This window comes from Rattus norvegicus, chromosome 7 (assembly GCF_021556685.1).
Source record: "Rattus norvegicus strain SHRSP/BbbUtx chromosome 7, alternate assembly SHRSP_T2T, whole genome shotgun sequence".
NCBI lineage: Eukaryota > Metazoa > Chordata > Mammalia > Rodentia > Muridae > Rattus > Rattus norvegicus.
Window position 1 is genome coordinate 21,486,188 of NC_141540.1, and position 22,876 is coordinate 21,509,063.

General features: G+C 42.9%; 1 pseudogene; it reads right to left on the reverse strand.

Moving 5' to 3' along the window:
- Positions 1–226: 226 nt before the first annotated feature.
- Positions 227–22,201, reverse strand: LOC148004501 (RNA-binding protein MEX3A pseudogene; annotated as a pseudogene).
- Between the last annotated feature and the right edge of the window lie 675 nt (positions 22,202–22,876).

The following is a 22,876-nucleotide window of genomic DNA, read 5'->3' on the forward strand; positions in this document are numbered from 1 at the left end:
GTCCTGGTGGCCACTTCAAGTTAAACAAAAGCTTCTCTTAGCTGCTTCCGGATTCAAGGGTCTGTTGATGTATCAGAGTTGTACATTAGTAAAATGTATAGCCCACTCCCAAAGTGTAACCAGAGGCTATGGACGTTGCCCCACCCGTAGCCACTCAGGCCTCTCCTTCCCCACCCCACTGAGGTGATTATTGCCCAGCACCTTACTACAGGTCCATGGCTGTACCCTAGGGAGCAGACACAGGAGTCCAGGGACATGGAATTTGGAAAAATATTCAGATTGCTTGTGTGGCAGTGATGTGACAGACAGGACAATCTTGGTCTGTCCTCTCACAGATGCATACTGCGCCCGCCATGCAGAAAAGGTTATGTCCACTGGGCACCAGGGCTGCTGTCACTTTTCTCTCAAAGCAGACGATGCATGCAGGCCCTCTTACCTCAGTTTAGAGAAACCCTGTAGTGGCTACGTGGGTGGCCTCTGTGTTAGCCTATGACCCCTCATTGGTGGCAGGAGATCAATGCTCACCTGGGGGTTCTGCATATGCTTTGACTGAAGAAAAGGAGGAGGAGGCAGAAGAGAAGTGCACCAGTGTGAAGATGGAGTTCCTGGCCCTCCACAGAGATTGGGGAGGCAGGCTCACCTCTAACTCCATAGTACACATCCTGCCTGCCCACACCATAGCTGGAAACAGATATCTACCTTAGCTGATGTCCCTGCCCTGCTAGCCTAAGTGCTGGGCCTCAGAGATGAGTTCATGCCACACTCACCTATTCCCAGGTTGTTGTGCCTGAAGGTGGAGAGTGGCTTACAGCCTGGAGCAAACACCGGCCAGGCATCTGAGTAGAGGCTATCCAGGGCTGCATGGAGTCTGACAGCCATGAAGTCAATCTTACTGTCACCCAGGAAGTCACCATCCCTGTTCTACTCAAGAATCTCGCCACTATGTGTGGCAATGTACCTCCCTATCTCCTTCCTTGCAGCCCTGCCGACATTCCAGGTTGCCCAGGCACTGGTGATCTCAAACACCAGGTCTTAGTCCTGGCTGGAAGTTATGATGTAAGTGTTGGTCTGCTGCTGGATGCATTTAATGTCGCTCCCTTTGGGCAAACCATCAGTCCCACCACATGGTAGCACTCATACAGGGATCATCACTTGGCCTGGTAGAGGCCTGGCTGGCTGCGGGGGAGGGGCAGCAGGGCAGGATCTGTAGGCTGCTCAGGGATGCCATCCCCACTCCCAGTCCTACCCCAACTTGGGCACCAGGAGTGGGACTTGGGGCTCCCCCAAACCCAGGGGGCAGAGTTGATGAAGAGCCAGCTGAAGGGAACACTCCTTTCCAGCAGCCCTTTGGTTCTTTGTGCTTCCTCTGAAACATCCTAGTTATCCAAAGCCACATTTCTTCCTGTTATTCCAGATACCACTAGACTGGGCATGGGGAATTGGAAGTTGTGGGGAGAGAGAGAGAGGTGGTGGGAGGGAGAGGAGGAGAGATAAGGGCCCTGTCTTCCTTCTTTTATTTCCACAACTGCCCAGAACAGCACAGTGAATCAGGCGACCTCTGGAGATATCTTTCCTTGAACTACCCATTCTCCCTAACCCCTCAGAGGGCTGATTGGTTATTTTGTTCTTAAAGGCTGATTGGTTATTTTGTTCTTTTTTGAGATGGATTCTCTGTGTAGTCCTGGGTGTGCTGGATCTCACACTGGAGACCAGGCTGCTCCCAAATTCACAGTTTCACCTGCCTGTTATACCTGACTGCTGGAATTAAGGTCTTCACCACCACCTCTACCACACAACAGGTTCATTGGGTCATCTCAGAGTCAGCAGAGTGAGCCCTACAACTGAAGGACACTAAACACACAGAGTGTCAGGAACAAACTCAAGTCACACAGAGGTAGGCAACACCTGGTGTATCTTCTACTCAGGTGTTTACAGCCTTCAGCCCTATTCTTTATGCACTTAGGATTTTGTATGCAATGTTTATTCATGAGAATAAATGTCAGAGGAGTCAGGCAGGATGCACCAACTCTACGATGGCCTAGTTCTCCTCTGAATTTTCTCAAACACTGGCATAGTCAAAGCGGTCATAGCAAGATTTAGATGTCCACAAATGTATACTGAGCATCAGCTTTTTAACAGGTTTTGGCTGAGAGGAATTCCCTCAGGCACTATCATTTGATTATCAAGATTGTCTAATACACTTTCAGCTCGCATGCAGGTGCTGTGGTTGTGTATACAAGCAGAATGACATAAACCCTGCAAGCAAGGATGCCTGGGAACTCCCCAGTCCCAGTCATACCAGCTCATAGCCTGTTAGTTACCTTGAAGGCAAGACAGTAGCAGCCCCATGCATCCCTACCGACAACTGATTCTCCAGCTGCTTCCAACTCCTACTCCAAGTGCATCTGCTGCCCTCCACTGTGTCCACAGGATGAGTTTAGATGTCAGCCTTATTATTCAGTACATGGGTGACGCTGTCAAGTCACTCCAATGTGACAGCCTTGACGTTAACCTCTGTGCAGTGGACATTGTCTGTACATTCTAGGGAATATCCAAAAAATAAAGAGATTACCTTGTGAACCCCAGTCCCCAAGGAAACAGAAGTGGTAGGCCCCTTTATTTGAACATGGTGTCCACATCAACCTGAACCCACCCATTCATTCTGAAGTTCATTCCTCTCTAAGGCCCAAGCACCTGGAGCTACAAATGCTTTAAAAATCAATCCTCTTTCAATCTCTGTGATGGGAAAACAAAAGCACTGAGGTCAGAAAAAAATTGGTGACTTAGCTCAATGACATGCAATTTGTCATCAAGGAGCCTGGCCTAGACAAGGTGACCGATACCAAGTGCTATACACGATGCAAAGAGGACCCTTTATAGACAACACACTCCATAAAGAAATTCAGAACTTCTTTCCTATGTGACCAAATTCTGAGGCGTAGCTGAACTTTTTCCCTCTGCTTGGGGATAAGGGTTGTCCTAGGCAGAAAGTGTCATAGTGTGCATATGAGATGTGTGTATGAGGTATGAGAGTCTTGAAGTTGTGTTGAGGTGAAAGTCAATATTTAGGAAGTAGCATTCTCAGATGCTCCCCTCATGCATGCCCTGTGCTCTGTTTAGTTTACCCACTGAAGCAGACACGTGTGCACTGGAAGCCTTCAGGACAAGGGAGGGAGGGCTTCTGACTTTGGAAACAGTTAAATAACTTATAGCTCATTACACACAGACAAGAAAACAACAAAACTGTGTTATCCACAGTATAAAAGGATGGAGGCATTCTCTATCCCCTGGGAACCCAGTCTGAAAAGCCAGCGAATGCTCCAGATTTTCTCAGGGACATTTGTAACTCAGGGGTCAGTGAACTAAGGGTTCATGGCAAACATGATAAACTCCCTGAGAGCATTCAGCAATAACTGGAGAAATTTTACTCCATAGTCTGCTGGGATGGAGCACTAAGGAAGACACACAGACAATACAAGCAAGGTCCAGCTTTATATTTTTTTCCAAAAACCTTTATTGGGGGAAACCTACAAACATGTATAGTACAATGTTTCCAGTCACAATTTGTAGTGAACTGATTCCTCAAAATATATTATATATTATATTATATAATATGTTATATTATATTAAACATATTATATATCATGATTTTCAAAACCCTACTTCTGTCAAAGTAATCCAGAGTGCACATGTAGTGCTCCAACTGTACCTACATACAAACTAAGGGATTGCTTGGTCATCTGCCATCTGGGAAATCTTGAGACCTTCCTGCCTTTTTACATTTGAAATATTATTGTACAAGTTTGGGGCTGTCACTAAACAAGGTATATGTGTGTACCACCAACATTTCAGTGCAAAGACCTGGTCTCTTCCCCTCATAGCTATGTAAAAAGTGGTAAAAAAGACTTTTCCTCTTTTGCTGGTGAACACATCCCTCATTCAAATTGTCAAGCACCAATGAAGTCCTTGTTTGGTTGAGGAAGATTTAAGGTAAGTTCAGGCCCAATGAAGGCACTGAGATCATTTCCGCATTATTGCTACCTGTCTTAGCCTCAACATCACAATAGAGCTGGTAAAATCAAGAAACTTTTTTTCCTTGCTTCTATATAAAGCTCAAATGAGAGAAGCATTCTCCACGTGACCTGACTGCAGAGTCTGTGGCCATTCTTTTATTGTTTAAAGTTGGATAAGCTACAGCCATTATACATTCAAAAAAAGAAAAGAAGAAAAAGAGCATACAGTGTTCCTCAAACTACTTCCACAGCATCTAGGTAGATTTCTGTAAAGAAACCATTCAAACTTTTAAAGTTTACATAAAGAAGTAAAAAAATCAATGAAATAAATATTGCATACAATCTCTTAAATTAAGGTTTTTCTAACTCATTTCCAATAAAATAACCAAGTGAAGTTACAAAATGCATATATTACTGTGAAAAGAACACATTCCTCATTTTGCCAATTAATAATGGCAATGATAATTTAACATAAAAAAACATATATCTATTGCTTTCATCATACTTGATAAACACAGTTGAACAGTATCCTCAGTGTATACTTTTCACAAGATAATAAATAAGTTAAATCTTTTTTCATATTAGTTGAGGTGCAGATCAACTAAAAACAGCTAAAAATGAAGCATTTATTTCCCAACGACTATGAACTGAACTCTACCCAAGGCTTCCAGAGAGCAGAGGAAATGGTTCTAAGCTAAACACCCACTGAGTGCTGGCAGTGAGACTATAATGAAACTTTGGAATGCAAGATCTCCCCCATACCCAAACATATAGAACTTTGTTAAAAAACATAAACAAGGTAAACAACCACCATGAAGTAGGCTGTGAGATACTCCTATCAAGGTAAGTTCTGGGCATTAATTTCAATTCTAGAAACTTATAGTTTAGGGAGGTGGCAGCCTGCTGGCTCACACTGGTCTTGGAAACCCTTCCAATGTAAGAGTTCTCACATCTGGACTGTAACTAAGGCTGTCAGGTGAGAGAAGAGATGGAATGGTGGCTGATAGCTGCTGGTGCTTGGCTCTTTTTTCTTTTAAAACTAGAGTTTCAAACTCATCTGAAACCTAAACAAGTGTTTGGAATTTTCTGTTCTTTCCACATCACAACTGCCCTCTTATGGATATTTTGTTCATTCAAAAGAAAATTTCACTGGCATTCATTTCAACAAGAATGACACTTTGCAGCAATGATGATGATGATGATGATGATGATGATAATAATAATAATAGAAACTTGGAAACAAAGAGAACCGAAGGAGCCCCTCCTGAAAGAATTCCAGTATAAGTGCTCAGCTTGGCCTGCAAGTAGGCCTGCTGCAGTGTCACCCACCAATCAATATGCACTGTAGCACCTCTCCCAAGCCCTCGCAGGCGCCCCCTTCCTTTGGTCCTCAGAGATGGAGAGGTAGCAGAAGATGGGCAGGCATTGGACAGGGTCCAGGCTGTGAGACTCGGAGCCACTGAGGATGCCCAACCTCAGTGAGCTGCTCAGGTAGCTGTCACAGTCCAACAGCAAGCCTGGGGGTCTAGGGGTTGTGCAGAACACGGGTGACTCTGACCCACAGCTCAGCACTTGGATGTCTTAGAATAGGGTTGGGCAGCGCTGTGGCCTGTAGGGGGCTGTGAAGGAGGCCAGTGGAGGAGCCTCAGAGGGCTGTGCAGCAAGAGCAGCACTGGGGACACAGGGGACAGTGCAGGAGACCAGTGCAGGTTCGTGGCAAAGAGATAAGAGCATTCAGAGATTCCTGGAGAAATTTTACTCCATCGTCTCCCTGCCTGAATTCATGCCCAGAAGCCAGGGTTACAGGGCCTTACAGTCAGCCTTAACTGGCCAGAGTCCTGCTACTCAAGTTGCCCAAAATGTAGCTGTTTACAGCTTCCTAGCTTGTAGATACCAGCCTCCATCACTGTCCACAGGACCAGCAGAGTGGCTGTTGGACCAACTGGACTTATTTCCCAGCCTCCTTCATCGTAGGATAAGAGATTCTAAGTTCTGCATCTTCCTTTCTTTTGCTCCAATAAGACTTCATGACCAAGGCAACAAATTTATAAAACATAACGTATAATTCAGACTCATGCTTACAGAACAAGTCCACTGTGGTACAGCAAAGGCATAGTGAGAGGAATAGCTGAGAGTCTCTTGGGCCACAAGTGGAGACAGATTGGGAATCACTTGGGCTTTTGAAAACTATAAAACCAACCTTAGGAACACGCTCTTCCCCAAGAAGCAGTGCCTTATCCTTCTGAAACAGGTTTACCAACTAGGAACCAAATACTGAATAACATAACACCTCACTGCAATCCCTCTTATTCTGTCATTCCTGTTAGGCCCCAGGAACTCCTGGAATTCCTTTTAGGCCCCTACAGATGAGCATAGTGTCTGGCCTACACCCAAGTAAATCATGAATAAATAACCAGGTCTCTCTATCGGTGTTAGTCTGTGTTCCTAGTCTGGCCAGGAAAACGCTCCAAGGTTTCTTCCTTTGCTTCCGGATAGCTGGACATAGAAGAGTGCGTAACAGATCTGAGCCCCAGACCCAAGGCAACAGGTCCTGAGGAATCAGCACACAGCAGGTGCAGGGATCCAGTGTAGATCACCAACACCTGCTGTGGTCTCAGCATCCCAGAGGAAGCTTTTCCTGGGGACAGGTCTGGATGCTGGGTTAAAAACCACAGAAGTCATAGCTTTGTGAGCCCCAGGGCTCCGGAGCTCTTCAGGGAGTAGAGCTAGGGCCAGGCAGCAGCAGCCTGGGACCTGAGAGTGGGATTCCGGGCCCAGGGAGAACCTGCATCCTGCCAACATGCATTATCAACATTCTTCTATCAAAAGAGCAAGCTTATAGGGACGTGGCACCAAGCGAGGGCCCGCCTGCAGCCCGGATTCAAGGTTGAGTGCTCTTTATGGCCAGAAAACCCACCTAGTCGACTTTGCTGTGGCTTACCGACCATGCCAGCTAAGGTGGCCCGCATGTACCTCGGATTGGCAAAGCCAAATACAGGATCAGTGAAAGTGCTGCAGCCTCAGAGCTATGTCTCTGCCTTGCACAGTATGAGAGCACCTCCACTGGGCAGCCATGTCTCCTTATGCTGCAAAGCCCATTGGCTGGGGCGACAAGGGCCCTGCCCCCAGGCCCGCCTCTCCAGCCCCTCCTTTCTCACCCTGTGGGCTTTCCCTCTGCAGCCAGGTAGAGAAAGTTGCTACAGTGTATATGTTTTGCTCTTCTTGTCCCGGAGTGGCCAAATGGACGCCTTTTCTCCATCCCCAGAGGGGTGAGATGCCTCTCAGGAGTGGGAATAATGCAGTTCAGTATTTTAGGAAGCCAGCTTGGAGAAAGTCACCTGACTCCCATGGTCCTTAGTAGGGGCTTCTGAGAGACCAGTGAGGCAGCTGTGAGCAAAAGTCACAGGAGTACAAGCACAAGGTCAACAAAGAGCTAAGATCTTACCCTGGCATGGGGATGGCATGGGAGTTGGTTACATACAAGACACAGCCAAAAGATAATATCAACGAGAGGGATGTGTAGTAAGAACACAAAAGTGGTGCCCGGACCATGACAGGACTCTGTACAGAGGAGATTTGTGAGATTTGAATTAAGACTACAAGGTTAAAAGAAATTTCGTATTAGAAAACAAGGCAATTGGAAAGCTTATCTAGAACAGACTAGGAGGGCATTTGACAGGGCCCTGTCTCCTGTGTCATTTCTATGTCTGAGGGTCCTACACAAGGCCAAAGCAGATCTCCCTCAAGGTTCCTCTGTCCTCCAGTATTTTGTTTGATTTTAGAGACAGGATTTATCTATGTAGCTATTTGGCCTGGATCTCACTATGAAGACCAGGCTGGACTCAAATTCATACAGATCCACCTACCTATGTCTCTTGAGTTCGGAGTTAAAAGGCATGTGCCTCCACATCCACTTCTAACTTCAATATCTGGACCTTTAAATAGAGTTACTTGTAAAAACACTACTGGTGTTCAAAATGAGTAGTTAAAATGCTGGGGAAAACTGGAAGGGGAATTCTTGCCAGAACAGGTAATTCTAAAGCACCTTACATTTCTAAGGATAGAAGAAATGGGGCAAAGGTTTAGATGAGAAGCCGGGTAAATTCCTGCGCAAGTATTCATGTTTAATTGCACTATACATCTAAAAGGTATAGATTAGATGCAGGAGCATGTGGTGCTTTGCATTGAATTATCAATGTATGGTGGCCAGTGTTCAGTACACAAAACAAAGTGTTTTGCATTAATGTTATTCTTGCATTATGCACCGGAGATCAGCACCACCTAGAATTTTTATTTTTATCTACTAAAGTCAAATAAGGAAAGGGGTCTGCAAACAGTAATCACCCTCAGAAGAAACAATCCCTTTATTCCTACTGTTCTCACCTGACAGGGTGTTTAAATGTGGAGAAACAGCAGATTTCATAAATCACTGGGTTTGGACCTGTAGGTTGTACAAGGACTTCTGAGGTAGAAGAGGACAAATCATTGCTTCTGAAACTTTGTCAGCAGGAAAAAGAGCACTAGTTAAAAGATTGCTTTCTAGAAAATGTCACTTATATTTTATTTCCATATGTTTTACAAAGGAGATTTAGTTATTTTTAATTATGTGTATGTAGGCTTCTGAACCGGAGTATAGGTTCCTGCAGAGACCAGAGGAAGGGAGTTCCCTGGAGCAGGGGTTACAGGCCATTGTAAGCCACCACAATTGGGTGCTAGAAATGAACTCAGGGCCTCTGCAAGAGCAGTATGTACTCTTAACCATTGAACTGTATTAGCAGTCCCTGTACCTCCACATCTTCTTGAGGGTAAATTTTCAGTGTGTGAAAGACTGGCAATTCCCAATGGGGCAGAACCCTCCACAGTTTGCCCATCTACCATTCACATCCAATCCACAGGAGCAGAATGATAGCTCAACCAATAGTAACAAAAGAGGGAGAGAGATTGGACATGAGGATACTCAGGGTGACAGTGACAGCTGCAGCATTCTAAAGAGACTGGACCATGTAGTCCAGAATCATGGTGGGCAGACCCAGTGCTCCCATGATTTCTGCCTGTTTCTCTACGTTCATCCTTCTGGCTACCCCTGTCCCTCACAGTACTTTTGTTGTTTGTTTCTTTCTTTGATTGATTGATATTTTGAATCTCCATCCGTGCTTGCATCCACTTTCTTGTATTAGTCACCCAATCATTTCTGTTGCTTTGTTCCAAGACCTTGATGGATTCAGGAAAGAAAGATTGCCTCATACAATAGCAAATGAACAGTTTAGAACAGGGATCTGTGCACAGGCAAATGCCTACCTGATAACAGGTGTACATATCCCATCCTCACTCCATAAAAAAATCACACCCCAAAAGATGGTGGTAGCAGTAGCATCTGAAAAGGAGAGTTATATTTGAAAAGAACCCAGAAACTGTGCTTAGCACGTCTAAAAAAGTGAGCTGGCTCTTTAACTACAAACTATTCCAGACACGAGCTCTCTAGTGTAAGGTTTACAGCTTGCAAGTGTTTCACATTTCATATGCACAGCTTGCAATTGACAGAGCTGTGACTGGAACCTGGGTTCTAACTCCCAACAGCTCTGGGTTTACTGGGCTATAGCTTGGCTTTGCTTGTCAGTGAGGGTAGGACTGTTCTGTTTTCTATACATGGCAAGAATTTTAAGATGATAGGAAGGTTTTTTTTTCAATATTTTAAAGATCTACATGACTACAGATGAATTATGGGATGGGGAATTGCGTTAATGAATAGAGCACTTGCATGAGGACTTGGATCAGCATCCTCAGAACTCAGGTAAAAATTCAGGCTCGGTAGCACTCCTGCAATCCCAGGTCTTCAAAGGCAAGATGTGAGGTAGAGACTGGAGCAGACCCAGAATCTAGCCTATGTGAAGTAGCAAAAAACAAAGAGACCTTATTCAAACAAGGAAGAAGGAGAATATGGGCCGACACCTTAGGTTATCCCCTGAACTCCATGTGTCCAAACCGACACAGGGAATTAAATAAAACTCAAATTGAGAGCTTGGAAAACAGTGAGATTAGGAACAAACCTGGTCAGGATTCTGGGGGATTAGAGTTGCTTTAGCAATTGGAGGGATACATTAATCAGGAGCTTTGGAGTCTATACAAGGAGGATCAGTGGTGAAAGAACTTTTCAATTCCATCTGCCCCCATGCCTGTTCCAGCTGGATAGGCGGTTACAATGTTTCACTTCTGAGCCCTATGAAGAGGAGGGTATAGCAAAGAATCCCATAGTGTGTGGTTATTTTGTTGCATTTCAGAGTCAAGGCTCCGCAATACAATGCTTGAGGCTAGGGCTGAGAGAGATTCTGAGCTGAAGACTTGGGGGAGGCTTCTACTAGCTTGTGTGTCTTGTGGAGTATTTCTGCTGACACTGCAAAGAATTGCCATGGCAACCAGTAAAATAAGTTTCTGAATTCTTGCAGTCTCCCTCAAGGGAGGCAGATGCCAGTGGGTGTGGCTGTATCATTAAGAGTGCTAGGAAGTCTCAGATGATCATGTCCCTCTGAAGGTCTAATAAATTGTCCTCCAGGTCTCACGCAGAAGCAGCTCCAGCATGGTAAATAGGGGAGTCCAAGGCTATGGGACAGAAGATGGAAATAGTTTACCAGAGATTCATTCCCGTGGTAGGCTGCACATGTCAACCACCTTCCAGTTTAAAATGCAAGGTGCATGGACTCCTCATTTCCTTACATCCAAATAAATAAACTGACAGGGGTGTGGCCAGGACATCAGCAGGTAGATATTTTATCAGAGTCAGTCGCTTTTCTGTTGCTGTGAAGGGACAACACAACCAAGGTAATTTATAGAAGGAAGAGTTATTTGGGAATACAGTTCCATAGGATTAGAGTCCAGGGCCATCATGGTGGAGAGAATCCCAGCAGCAAGGCAGACAGAGATGGTGCTGGAGCAGTAGCTGAGGGCTAAAACCTTATCCACAGTTGCAAGGCAGAGGGAGGTCACTGGGAAATGTATGGTCCTTTGGAACCTACAAAGCCCATTGTAAGAAGCAATACTGCCTCCAACAAGGCCACACCTCCAAATCCTTCCCATATAGTTCCACTGATAGGTGAGTGAGTGTTGAACCACATGAGGTTACAGAAGCCATTCTCATTCAATCTACCACAATCAGTATTATGTAATCAATGTTGAGGAACCCCGAGCGAGAGAGTCCATATCCAGAGCTTACTGTGTCGCTGTGTCGTCTTGGGCTAATGTTCATCACTTCTCCAGACTTTGGGTCCTTTACCTGCAAAGTAATATCTTTGTGATGTGCCATCAGCCTTGTCACCTGACACAACACAGAATCACCCAAGAAGGGCAGCATGCCAGTGAGGGACTGGGTCCATTGGTTTATCCTGGAAGCTTGACTTTAGGGGATTGCTTTAATGAAATTAATTGTGTAGGAAGATCCGTCCCGTTGAGGGTAGCAACATTCTCTGGGCAAGGGCTACTGAACTAGGTAAGTCAAGAGGTTGCACTGAGCACAGTCAAGCCAATGCGCAACTGAGCACACACAAATCCATTTGTCTGTTCTTGGCTGTGAATGAGACATGGCCAACTGTCTCAAGCCCTTGCTACTAAGACTTTGCCACAAGGATGGATTTTAACCTAGAATTGTTAGTGAAAACAAACCCTTTCTCCCCCAAGTCTCTTTTTGTCGAGATATTTTATCATAGTAAGACAGAAGGCACTAGGACAATCATCCAACTCACTGTGACTCTTAAGCACAACATTCCACACACCACCTATCATGCCCTCTGTCAGTTATGCTCTGGATCAACCCACTGTCATGTGCAGACCCTACCTCTCAAGACCCACTGCCTGTTTGTATCCTTCCTCTTGATGGTGAGTCTGTTTTTGACGTCCTGTAATTCTTCTTAGTTCAGACTAGTATTTTGCCTCTGTGATCCTTCGCTTTCTGTGTCTCTCTTCTGCCACTGGGCATTTCCACTTCACAGGAACCTTCTTACAGCCCTGGGACTTTTATCAAAGGAGTGCTTCTCTCACGGCACTTAGATCCTGTTGTAGGAATATAAGGCTTATATTTTGAGGTAGGACGAAGGGCACGAATCAAATTCTTTTCTTTGTACACAAGCTTATGGCACTTCTAGCATGATTTTCAATACCCATCTGTGTTTGTGAATGTGGCATTATTTAATCAAGAAAATATTTTCTCTCATTTCCACTTTGCTAAGAACAAGTTTGTCAGGAGAAACCTCCAAGAGATGAGGAGGCACCAAGACCATGTTGATCCCATGGCAGCCTGGGAAATGCTTGCAGCTCATCCCCCATCTCGTTTATCTCTAGGAGTCTCATTATATGGCAGGGTCAGTGGTGTGCTGAAGTATGTGTGCCTGTGGTAAGGACTTACTTTGTAGCGCTGTTTTAAACCATCTCTGTTCATGGTTGTTAGAATGGATGAGTGGGCAATATCAGGTCCATGCCTGTGCAGTAATATAAAACTGAAAAGGATATAGTTGATTTCTATGTACTAATAAGTATTGGATCATCTTGCAGTGCATATGGTACATTTTATAAAAAGTAAAGGAAAGTGCTACAAAAGATTGTCCTCAAGGGTAGGAAGGAGAGACTTACTATGTGTGTATTTGCATAGGTGGGTTTCAAAATTCTTTAGCTTTATCCATTACACGTAAGTGATTATGAGATTGTGTCAATTTTATTGATATAATTAAAGTTTAATTCATATAATCAAAGCTTCAAACTCTTGGATTTCTCTTCATTATGACAGTGAAATATTTATAAATAGAAACCTGAAAATGGTGCAATGTAGAAGGAACCCTAGGTTGAGAGACCTCTGCTATCTTGGTTAACTTCCTGGATTCTCAGTGGCTTCTCTTCGAAATTAGAAGTTATCTGTCTGTATATATAATTCCGTGAGCCTACCCTGAGATAGATCAACGGTCATTGTAATGTGTGTGTGAGTGTGTGTGTGTGTGTGTGTGTGTGTGTGTGTGCATGTTGGTGGGAAGAAGCACCTTGGCAGGACATCTCTAACTTGTCACTCATCCTCTGCACTAACACTTTCTGCCCGATATCCTGTCATATAACTTGCACTGGGATCCCTGTGTTGGACTCTAGAGATATGGATGTTTCCTGTCTTTAGTGTTGAGTAGAACAAACATGAAGAACATTCAGACCACTGATCCTTCTGATCACTTTATGAGGTTTGAGTCCAGTAACTGTCACAGTAACTTTCCCATTAGCTCCAAAGATGGAGTTTCTTCTTTTGAATCTCATGCCCTTGGCAGAACAGAGCCTGACATCTAATTTCCAGAAGCAGACATTTTTTCCTCCATTAACAATTTCCATCTGGATATTAGAGCCTGGACCATCCCTTGCATGCCTGGCAAAGTGCTGCTTGGCTGTCAAAGTCTGGTGTGGTTCTGATAGGTCTGTCCCTTACTACTTTTAATATTCTTTATTTGTTTAGTGCATTTGGAGTTTTGAGCAATTTTTATGGTCCAATTTATTAGGCGTTCTGTAGGTTTCTTGTATGCTTATGGGCATTTCTTTGTTTTTGATAGGGAAATTTTTTCTATAATTTTCTCGAGGATATTTACTGGCTCTTTAAGTTGGGAAACTTCACTCTTCTACACCTAATATCCTCAGGTTTGATCTTCTCATTGTGTTCTGAATTACCTGGATGTATTGGCTTAGGATATTTTTGTGTTTTGCATTTTCTTTGACTGCTGTGTTAATGTTTTCTATGGTTTCTTCTGTACCCAAGGTTCTCTATTCTATCTCTCACTTTCTATTGTGATGCTTACGTCTATGACTCCTCATCTCTGTCCTAGGTTTTCTATCTCCAGGGTTGTCTCCTGTTGTGATTTCCTTATTGTTTCTATTTCCATTTTTAGATCCTGGTGATTTTGCTCCATTCCTTCACATGTTTGGTTGTGTATTCCTGTCTTGCTTTAAGGAATTTTGGTATTTCCTTTTTAAAGTCTTCTACCTGTTTACCTGTATTGTCCTGTATTTCTTTAAAGAAATTATTTATATCCTTCTTAAAGTCTTCTAACTTCATCACGAGGTGTGATTTGAAATCAGAATCTTGCTTTTCCAGTGTGTTTGGTTATCCAGGCTTTCTGTGGTGGGAGAACTGGGTTCTCATGATGCCAAGTGGCCTTGGTTTCTGTTGCTTAGGTCCTTACACTTGTCTGGCCATCTGGTTATCTCTGGTGTTAGCTGGTCTTGCTGTCTGTGACAGTGGCTTGGCCCTCCTCTAAGCCTGTGTGTCAGCACTCCTGGGAGACCAGCTGTTTCCCGGTAGGATCTGGGTACAGAGAGCTCTGGCACAGGGTCAGCTCCAGCTGCAGACTACAATTTGATTTTGAATAAAACTTGCATTCTGAACAGGTGTCAAAGGTTCACTTCCCAAGCCCTACCTGAATGAGTGTCATCTTGGTTGGCAAGTTGAGATATGAATGCTGGGCAAACCACTCTCCCGCAGTTGAGCAAGCCAACCAATGAGACAAGCATAAATGTACCACGAAGAAATGTTCCTAGTACAGTCCTGATTGACACACAATGAAACTGCAATGTGGCACAGATGATGACAGCCGATGTTGATATTTGATTAAAAATTCTATAACATTCTGACTCAGGGTCAGAGTTTATCTCCAGATTCCTGTCTGCATCTCTGCAGTGGCTCATTACAATAAACTTTTCTGCATTAACTTTATGATCACATTATGTTAGATACAAGGGGCCACCATAACAATACTAGTTTGGTAAGTTGGGGCTTATGTAGGACCAGAGCCTAGCTGGAGAAAACAGGTATCTTGGAGGATAGACTTTGAGTTATAACCTGGCTGATCCCCTCTTGAGCCTTCTGCTTCCTAAACAAGTCACAATGAGGTAAACAATCTCCTAAGCTTTGGTTCCCATCACCACAGGCCACATGCTCTAACCACTATGTCTTCCCTGACACAGTACTGAACCTTTTGAAACTAGGAAGCAAAATAAATCCTTCCTCATTAAGGCACTTTTGTCATGTACCTTGTGATAGGGGTAAGAAAAGCAGGCAACACTGACTGAAGGACTCCAGAGTCATTGTATAAAGCTGCCTGTTTCTGAAAACACTTCTCGGGATGTGCCGATATGAACCATGACTTGATAGGTGCTGGCCTGCTGTTGGTGGACTCTCGCTAAACAGCCATGTGAACTGCTATCACCTCAGTTTTCATCAATGTAGCATTGACTCTCTTCATGTTAATTCCTAACTCTTGTTCAGCATCGCCCGTCCCAGGCTGTATTTAATAATCCACAAAGACTATAATCTGTTGACTCAACCCTCAACAGGCCGAGCACTAAATACTGTTCAAGAGAGCCCTGGGTCTGGACCGTTTTCAGCTGAACTCCCTGACAGTACTCTATCTACACAGACATTTCTGGACATAGAAGATAATCAGATTTCCCCCCCTGCAGCGGTCTCAAGGGATCTGCACTTACTGCCATTAGAGTTCATATTTTTGCCAATGGTGGTAGCATGATGTCAAGTGTCATCAGATTGAAACAGGTCATCTTCTAACCAGCACTTTGCCTCACAGGATATAAAATTTGTGGTGAAATGCCTCCTACGCCTGTCAGGAAACAGCTGAGTATTTCGGTATATTCTCCTTAAATTTTCTTCCTGAAGCTTAAATAAACATTCCTGATCCTTTTGCTGTTTTCTTTCACTAACAGAGGAGAGAGACAAGTGTCTCCATCTCTGTTATCAAGCAAACTGGGCAGATATCCTAAAGGGATGAGAATCCCTGAGGAGAGAACCTGAACCAATAGACTCCTCTTGGCTCTTTTTGTTTCTTTTTCTTCTAGAGCTTTCAGGTGTGCCCTTACATTGCTAGTATGAGATCTCTCCATTTTCCTTATGAAGGCACACAGTGCTATTACTGTTCCTCTTACCACACTTCTTACTGTGTGCTGTAAGTTTGGTATATTGTGCTTTCATTTTCATTGGATTCTGAAAAGTCTTTCATTTTTTAATTTTTTTCTCTAACCAAATGATAATTGGATACAAAGTCGTTCAGTTACCCTGGGTGTGTGTGTTTTTGCTGTTTCTGTTGTTGTTGACGTCCACACTCAATCTGTGCTGATCTGATAGAATGCATGGGGTTATTTTAATCTTGTGTCTATGGAGGTTTCTTTTATGTCGATTTTGGGAAGGTTCTGTGAGTGATAAGAAGGTATATTCCATTATGTTCGGGTGAAATGTCCTGTAGATATTTGTTAAATCCATTAGGTTTATAGTCTCTGTAATTTTCATTGTTTCTCTGTTTCACTCACCTGTCTATTGATGAGAGTGGAGTGTTGAAGTTCACCGTTATTATGGTGTGCTGTTCAGTGTGTATTTGAGCTTTAGTAAAGTGTCTTTTATGAATCTGGCTGCCCTTGCAATTGGGCATAGATGTTCAGAATTGAGATTTCATCTTGGTAGATTTTTCCTTTGAAGAGTATGGAATGTCTTTCCTCCTCTCCTTTGATTAAATTTGGTTGGAAGTCTATATTATTACATATTACAATAGCAATTCCATCACATTTCTCAGGTCCACTTGCTTGGAAAATCATCTTATAGCTTTATAGTCTGATATAGTGTCCACTGTTTTGCTGCGTTTTGTTTCATGTATGCAGTAGAATGCTCAATCTTGTTTTAGGTTTCAGTCTGTTAGTCTGTGTCTATTTTTATTGGTGATTTGACATTGAGAGATGTTAAGGACCAATGATGGTTAGTTGCTATTATTTTGATGTTGATGTTGGGGGTGTTAGTGTGTTTATGTAATTCTCTTCTCTCCTCTCCTCTCCTCTCCTCTCCTCTCCTCTCCTCTCCTCTCCTCTTCTCTTCTCTTCTCTTCTCTTCTCGTCTCGTCTCGTCTCTGTCTCTCTCTGTCTCTCTCTGTCTCTCTGTCTCTCTTTCTCTCTCTCTTTCTCTCTGTGTGTGTCTGAGTGTTTGTGTGTGTGTGTGTGTGTGTGTCTGAGTGTTTGTTTGTTTGTTTGTGTGTGTGTGTGTGTGTGTGTGTGTGTGTGTGTGTGTGATCATTAATCTCTTGTATTTTCTCAGGTGTAGTTATCCTCGTGTGTTGGAGTTTTACTTCTAGTACACTCTTTAGGACTGGAATAGTAGAAAGATATTGTTTAAAATTTGTTTTGTCATGGAATTTCTTGGTTTCTATTTCTATGATGATTGAGTGTTTTGCTGAGTATTGTAATTTGGGGTGGCTCCTGCCTTCTCTTAGGATCAGCAAGAAATATGTCCCGAATTTTTATCTTTTAGAGTCTCTTTGGAGAAGTCAAATGTAATTCTGATACTGTTATTGCCTACTTCTCCTTGGTCCTTTGCAGCTTTGAGTACTCTTTCTTTGTTCTATCCATTTTTGATTATTATGTGGTGGAAGGACTTTCCTTTCTGGTACAATTTCTTCCTTTAGTTTGGGAATGTTTTTTCTAGGATTTTGTTAAAGATATCTTCTGGCAGTTGGTACCGAGAATCTTCATCTCTTCTACTCCTATGATTCTTTGTTTGATCTTTCCAAAGTGTCCCAAATTTCCTGGATGTTTTGAGCTAGGAACTTTTTTTTTACATGTATGTATGTATGTATGTATATATGTATGTATGTATGCATGTATACATCATACAGCTTTCTGCCTGCATGTATGCCTGCAGGCCAGAAGAGGGCACCAGACCTGATTATAGATGGTTGTGAGCCACCAAGTTGTTTGCTGGGAATTGAACTCAGGACCTTTGGAAGAGCAGACACTGCTCTTAACTTCTGAGCCATCTCTCCAGCCCCAGAGCTAGGAACTTTTTACATTTTGTGTTTTCCTTTACTAATCTATCATTTCTTTAGTATCTTGTAAGCCTGCGGTTCTCTATTGCATCTCTTGTATTCTGTTGCTTTTGCTTGTATCTGTACGTCCAGTTCTCTTTTCTAGGTTTTCTGTCTCCAGGGTTGTCTCCATACCTATTTTCCTTACTGCTTCTATTTCCATTTTTAGGTCCTGGACCATTTTATTCATTTCCTTTCCCTGTTTATTTATATTTTCCTGTATTTTTAAGGGATTTATTTGTTTTCTCTTTATAGGCTTACACCTCTTTTTGCTTTCCTATATTTTTTAAAGGAATTCTTTTTTCTCCATTAAAGGCCTCTATCGTCTTCATGACATGGGGTTTATGGTTATAGTCTTGCTCTTCAGGGGTTTTAGGATATTCAGGGCTTGATGAAGTAGGAGAATTGTATTCCAGTGGTGGCATATTGCAGTGGCTTCTGTGGATTATTTTCCTGAACTTGCCTGTTTCTCTCTGGTTGTCTGTGTTGGTGGCTGAACTTGGTGTCTTGGGTTGGAGCAGACCTCCTGGTATGCATAAGAAACTGTGGACTGGGACTTTGTGTACTGCTGTATAGCTGCAGGTGCAGAGGTTAGAGGTCATTCACTGGGAATCAGTTCCCTCCTTTTGTCTGAGACCTGGGAATTGAAGTCATGTCTTCAGGCTTTGTAAGAAGTGAATGTCTTTATGTGATGAACCATCTCATTAATCCAAGTATTTTAGGGTTTGGCGATGTTGTTTTCTGGTACTGGGAACTGAATTTACGGCCTCATATATATTAAGCAAGCCGCCTACCACCAATCTATGTTCCTACCTCTATATCCTTTATATTCCTTTGAGTTTGCATAATAAATCTATAAGAAGTGCGACCACAAGTCAAACTCCAAAAATTCTGGACAAATTTTTATAAAAAAAAGAAAAAGCAATAAAGAAGAAAAGATTTATTTTTCTTACAATGCAAGTTAGAAAATATTAAAACTGTCCCCACACTATACTTATTAAGTATTGCCTCCTTTGTGTGTGTGTGTCAGGAGAGCAGTGTGAGCATCACAGAACATAGCCCTCAGACTGCCAGGCCAACAGTGTTCCCCAACCTTCATAGGGCAGCACTGACTACTTCCATTCCTGTTAGGAGCTTCTTTCATTGTCTACCCTCCTACTCCCTTTTAAAGTTCTTACCAACCGTTATCTAAAACTGTGGTGAGTCATATTGTGTAACTATGCAGGGGAATGATGTCACCAGGGACTGAATGTGTCTCGTTGAATCCTCTGAGGTTGAACTTAGCACATGAAAACGCTGGAAGAGAGTACATGCTTGGGCTGCATGCCCCTGTACTCATGTACTCAGTCTTCATCCTTGTATCCAGAAAATCTTTCTCTTTCAATAGGACCTTGTCTACCTCTTTCTTCTCCACGAAATTGCAGGGTTTCATGCATCATTGTAGTGTGGAATAAGAATATTGACATAATTTTCCCAATGGATATTATCAGAATAGATGGACAATTATGCAAGACACCGTTCAATAGCAAGTAGATCTACAGAAATGATGCTTCCTCTCGGGAAAATAAAATTTATGCTTTTTTCAATGGTCTGTTTTGGTGCTATTGTATACCAGATAACATTCTAAGCAGTTTTTCTCAACTTCACTTTTAATAAACAAAACCTCCGTGTAAAATTATTTTTTTCCTTTTTCTTTTTTTCTTTATTAACTTGAGCATTTCTTATTTACATTTCGATTGTTATTCCCTTTCCTGGTTTCTGGGCCAACATCCCCCCAACCCCTCCCACTCCCCTTCTATTTGAGTATTCCCCTCCCCATCCTCCCCCCATTTCTGCCCTCCCCCCAATAATCACGTTCACTGGGGGTTCAGTCTTAGCAGTACCAAGGGCTTCCCCTTCCACTGGTGCTCTTACTAGGCTATTCATTGCTACCTATGAGGTTGGAGCCCAGGGTCAGTCCCTGTAAAGTCTTTAGGTAGTGGCTTAGTCCCTGGAAGCTCTGGTTGGTTGGCATTGTTGTTCATATGGGGTCTCGAGCCCCTTCAAGCTCTTCCAGTCCTTTCTCTGATTCCTTCAGCGGGGGTCCTGTTCTCAGTTCAGTGTTTTGCTGCTGGCATTCGCCTATGTATTTGCTGTGTTATGGGTCTGTCTCTCAGGAGAGATCTACATCTGGTTCCTGTCAGCCTGTACTTCTTTGCTTGATCCATCTTGTCTAATTGGGTGGTTGAAGCAGAAAGATAAATCTACTTATTTCCCCTTTCCTTCAGTCTGGGACCCTGTTCCATGGAATGGTACCTTTGCATTCTATCTAGATGTTTCTATTTCAGGCAAACACTTTTGAATGCAAATTCACGAATATGTTCAGAGGTCAGTCTCTGACTCAGTTACTTTAACATTGTTATAATATGGCACTTGACCTCGGCAATTTAAAGCATAAAGAGTTTCTTTGTGGCTAATAGTTTTGGAGAGTAGTACCTGACCATCTTGTCAGGGTGTATGGCTACAGGAAGACAGTTATGGCATGTGAACAGTAGCTAACAAAATATTTCTTGAAGCACAAGCTAACTGGGAAAGATTTAGGCTTTAAAAACTTTTCAACTGGCTCCTAATGACACACCTCCTCCAACAAGGCCACCCTTCTGATTTAATTCTAAACAGTTCTACTGCCTGGAGACCAACTATTCAAACATGTGAGCCTTTATGGGCTGTTCTCATTCAAATGACTACAGCTACTATTTTATCTGAAACCTTAGTATAATTAACCATCTTAAATAACTTTTCCCAAATGTCCCAGATGAGTGTTGGAACTAGAATTTCTGTTTAGACCATGAATGAACCTGTTTTACTAACCATTACAAAATACCTGCAGTATTTATCCATGTAGTATATTGGATTATATCAAAATAGTGGTTACAATATCTTGTTACTAAGCTGTCTCTTTATAATCTAGAAATGATAGCCAAGCAAGACGAGAAACATGGTAGCTGACATATGACAGGAATGTGCTGTAACCAGATTCCACTCCACATACTTTGATCTTAAAGGATAGGAGAGTTGGAGAATTTCATTAAAATGACAAAAAAAATTCTGTCTGCCTATATGGAGATTTCCTTCATTCTTTTTCCCCTCAGAAATGTGTCCAACTCTCTTAGTTGACTCTCATTTTTAGTCTACCATTATATGATACCACGTAATGTCAAATAGTCTTGTTATCCCTCAAAATGTCTCAGTGAGGGTCCTCAGCATATGAATAGGGTCACCAAAGCTTAGAACTATCAGTAACTTTTTATGATTATGTAGCTAATAGGCGTTAGAATCCAAATGATTACTGAAGGGATCTTAGAGAAAACATACTTCAAAAGAGAGTCCCTTGGAAAGGCTTACAACGATGAGTGTCATAAATATGGATATGCATGATTAAATATATGTCATACCTTTTCTTTTCCAAAGATACTTCTCATGACTGCTTTAATTGGATGTACCAGAGCTGTGAAGCAAATGGAAAATTTCCTTCTGTGAACTCTGGGTATTCTCCCCCTAAAATATACCACCCAGACAGGATGATATCGACCAGATTACACAGGTCCACAGAGAAAGCTTGACATGCTCACTTTGAGTGAATCACCTTCCTCTGGATGGCAGAATCAGGCAGGATCAAATCCAATAAGCATTGAAAGTCAAGAAAGAATGCTGATTTGTGTAATGAGGTCAGGCACGTTCAATGCCTAGGGCAACTTGGATCTGTTTCTCTTTTAATTAACCTTGAGACTTTGTCTTATATTATAATGTTAGTGAATTAACAAAAATGCAGGAAGTGGGAAACAATAATACCATGGGGGGAATATATCTCATAGTAGAGCTTACATGATTGTCTTCATTTACCCTGTCTTAAGGACTATGAAAAAATGCCATTGTCTTCCAGGTATAGACAGTGTCCCCAAGCTCTCAAGTATGGTGAATCCCTGTTGCTTCTAATGCCAGTATCAGGAAAATCTGGTCAGCTAGGGCAGCTGTACTCACATGAGCATTCACAAACACACACACACACACACACACACACACACACACACACACACACACACACACACACACACAGTCACACAGACAGGCTCCTAAAAATAAGTCTTTAAAAAAAAACTTTTAAAAGGTGTCAAGTGTTTCCTAATCTGTCAGGCCATCTCACGTTCCTCTGGTAGGTTACTCTAGCTTACCTGCCCCGAATCTTTCTCGGTATTTAACACGACCAGTCTTGTGGACATTTAACAGGAATCTCTGTGATATTTCCCAGAAAAATAGCCGGGCTTTCTTACTTATTGCCAACATAGACCGTCTCTCTGGAGAAACCTTGGTGCACATATATTTTCTGTGGTGCTCTGTCTGTCTCCTTTGCATTGCTCACTGCCAAGTCCTTGCATGGTTTGGGGACTTAGACTTGACAAGAATGGTGAAGGACGGAAGACAGACAGATGGGCACATGGACAGAAAGCTGTGATAATGTGGTCCAGACTCACTGCTGGAGAAACCTCAGCACCCTGGAAGCTCAGTGTGTTCAGTATAGAGTTGAAGAGAGGCAGGGTGACTGCATTCAGCTGAACAAGGACTGGGCTCTTGTACACAGATCAAGGTAGCATGGTTTCTGGGTCATGGCTGTATCAAGCAGACAGGTTTAGCTAGTCTTGGTAGGAGTACTCTCTGTAGGGGAGCAGTCTTCCGGCTACAAATATCCAGGGCAGAACATTATGGTGGACGTTTTCTGAGCAATTCTTTTTCTCCATGCCCACCAAAAGGCTGGTTAGTGACCATTTCACTGACAGGAGTGAGTTCCAGTCACGACCTGTCTCTGATTATGGCTCTCTAGAGTGGGAAGGTCAGAGCCATAAGCTTCTTCTCAGAACTGTGACAGACAGATCCCCTCCACCTAGTGAACACTGAATTCCAGCCTGCAGTCCTCCACACCTGCAGGCCCTCCCTTCTGCTTCAAATAGATCTTAAAACAGC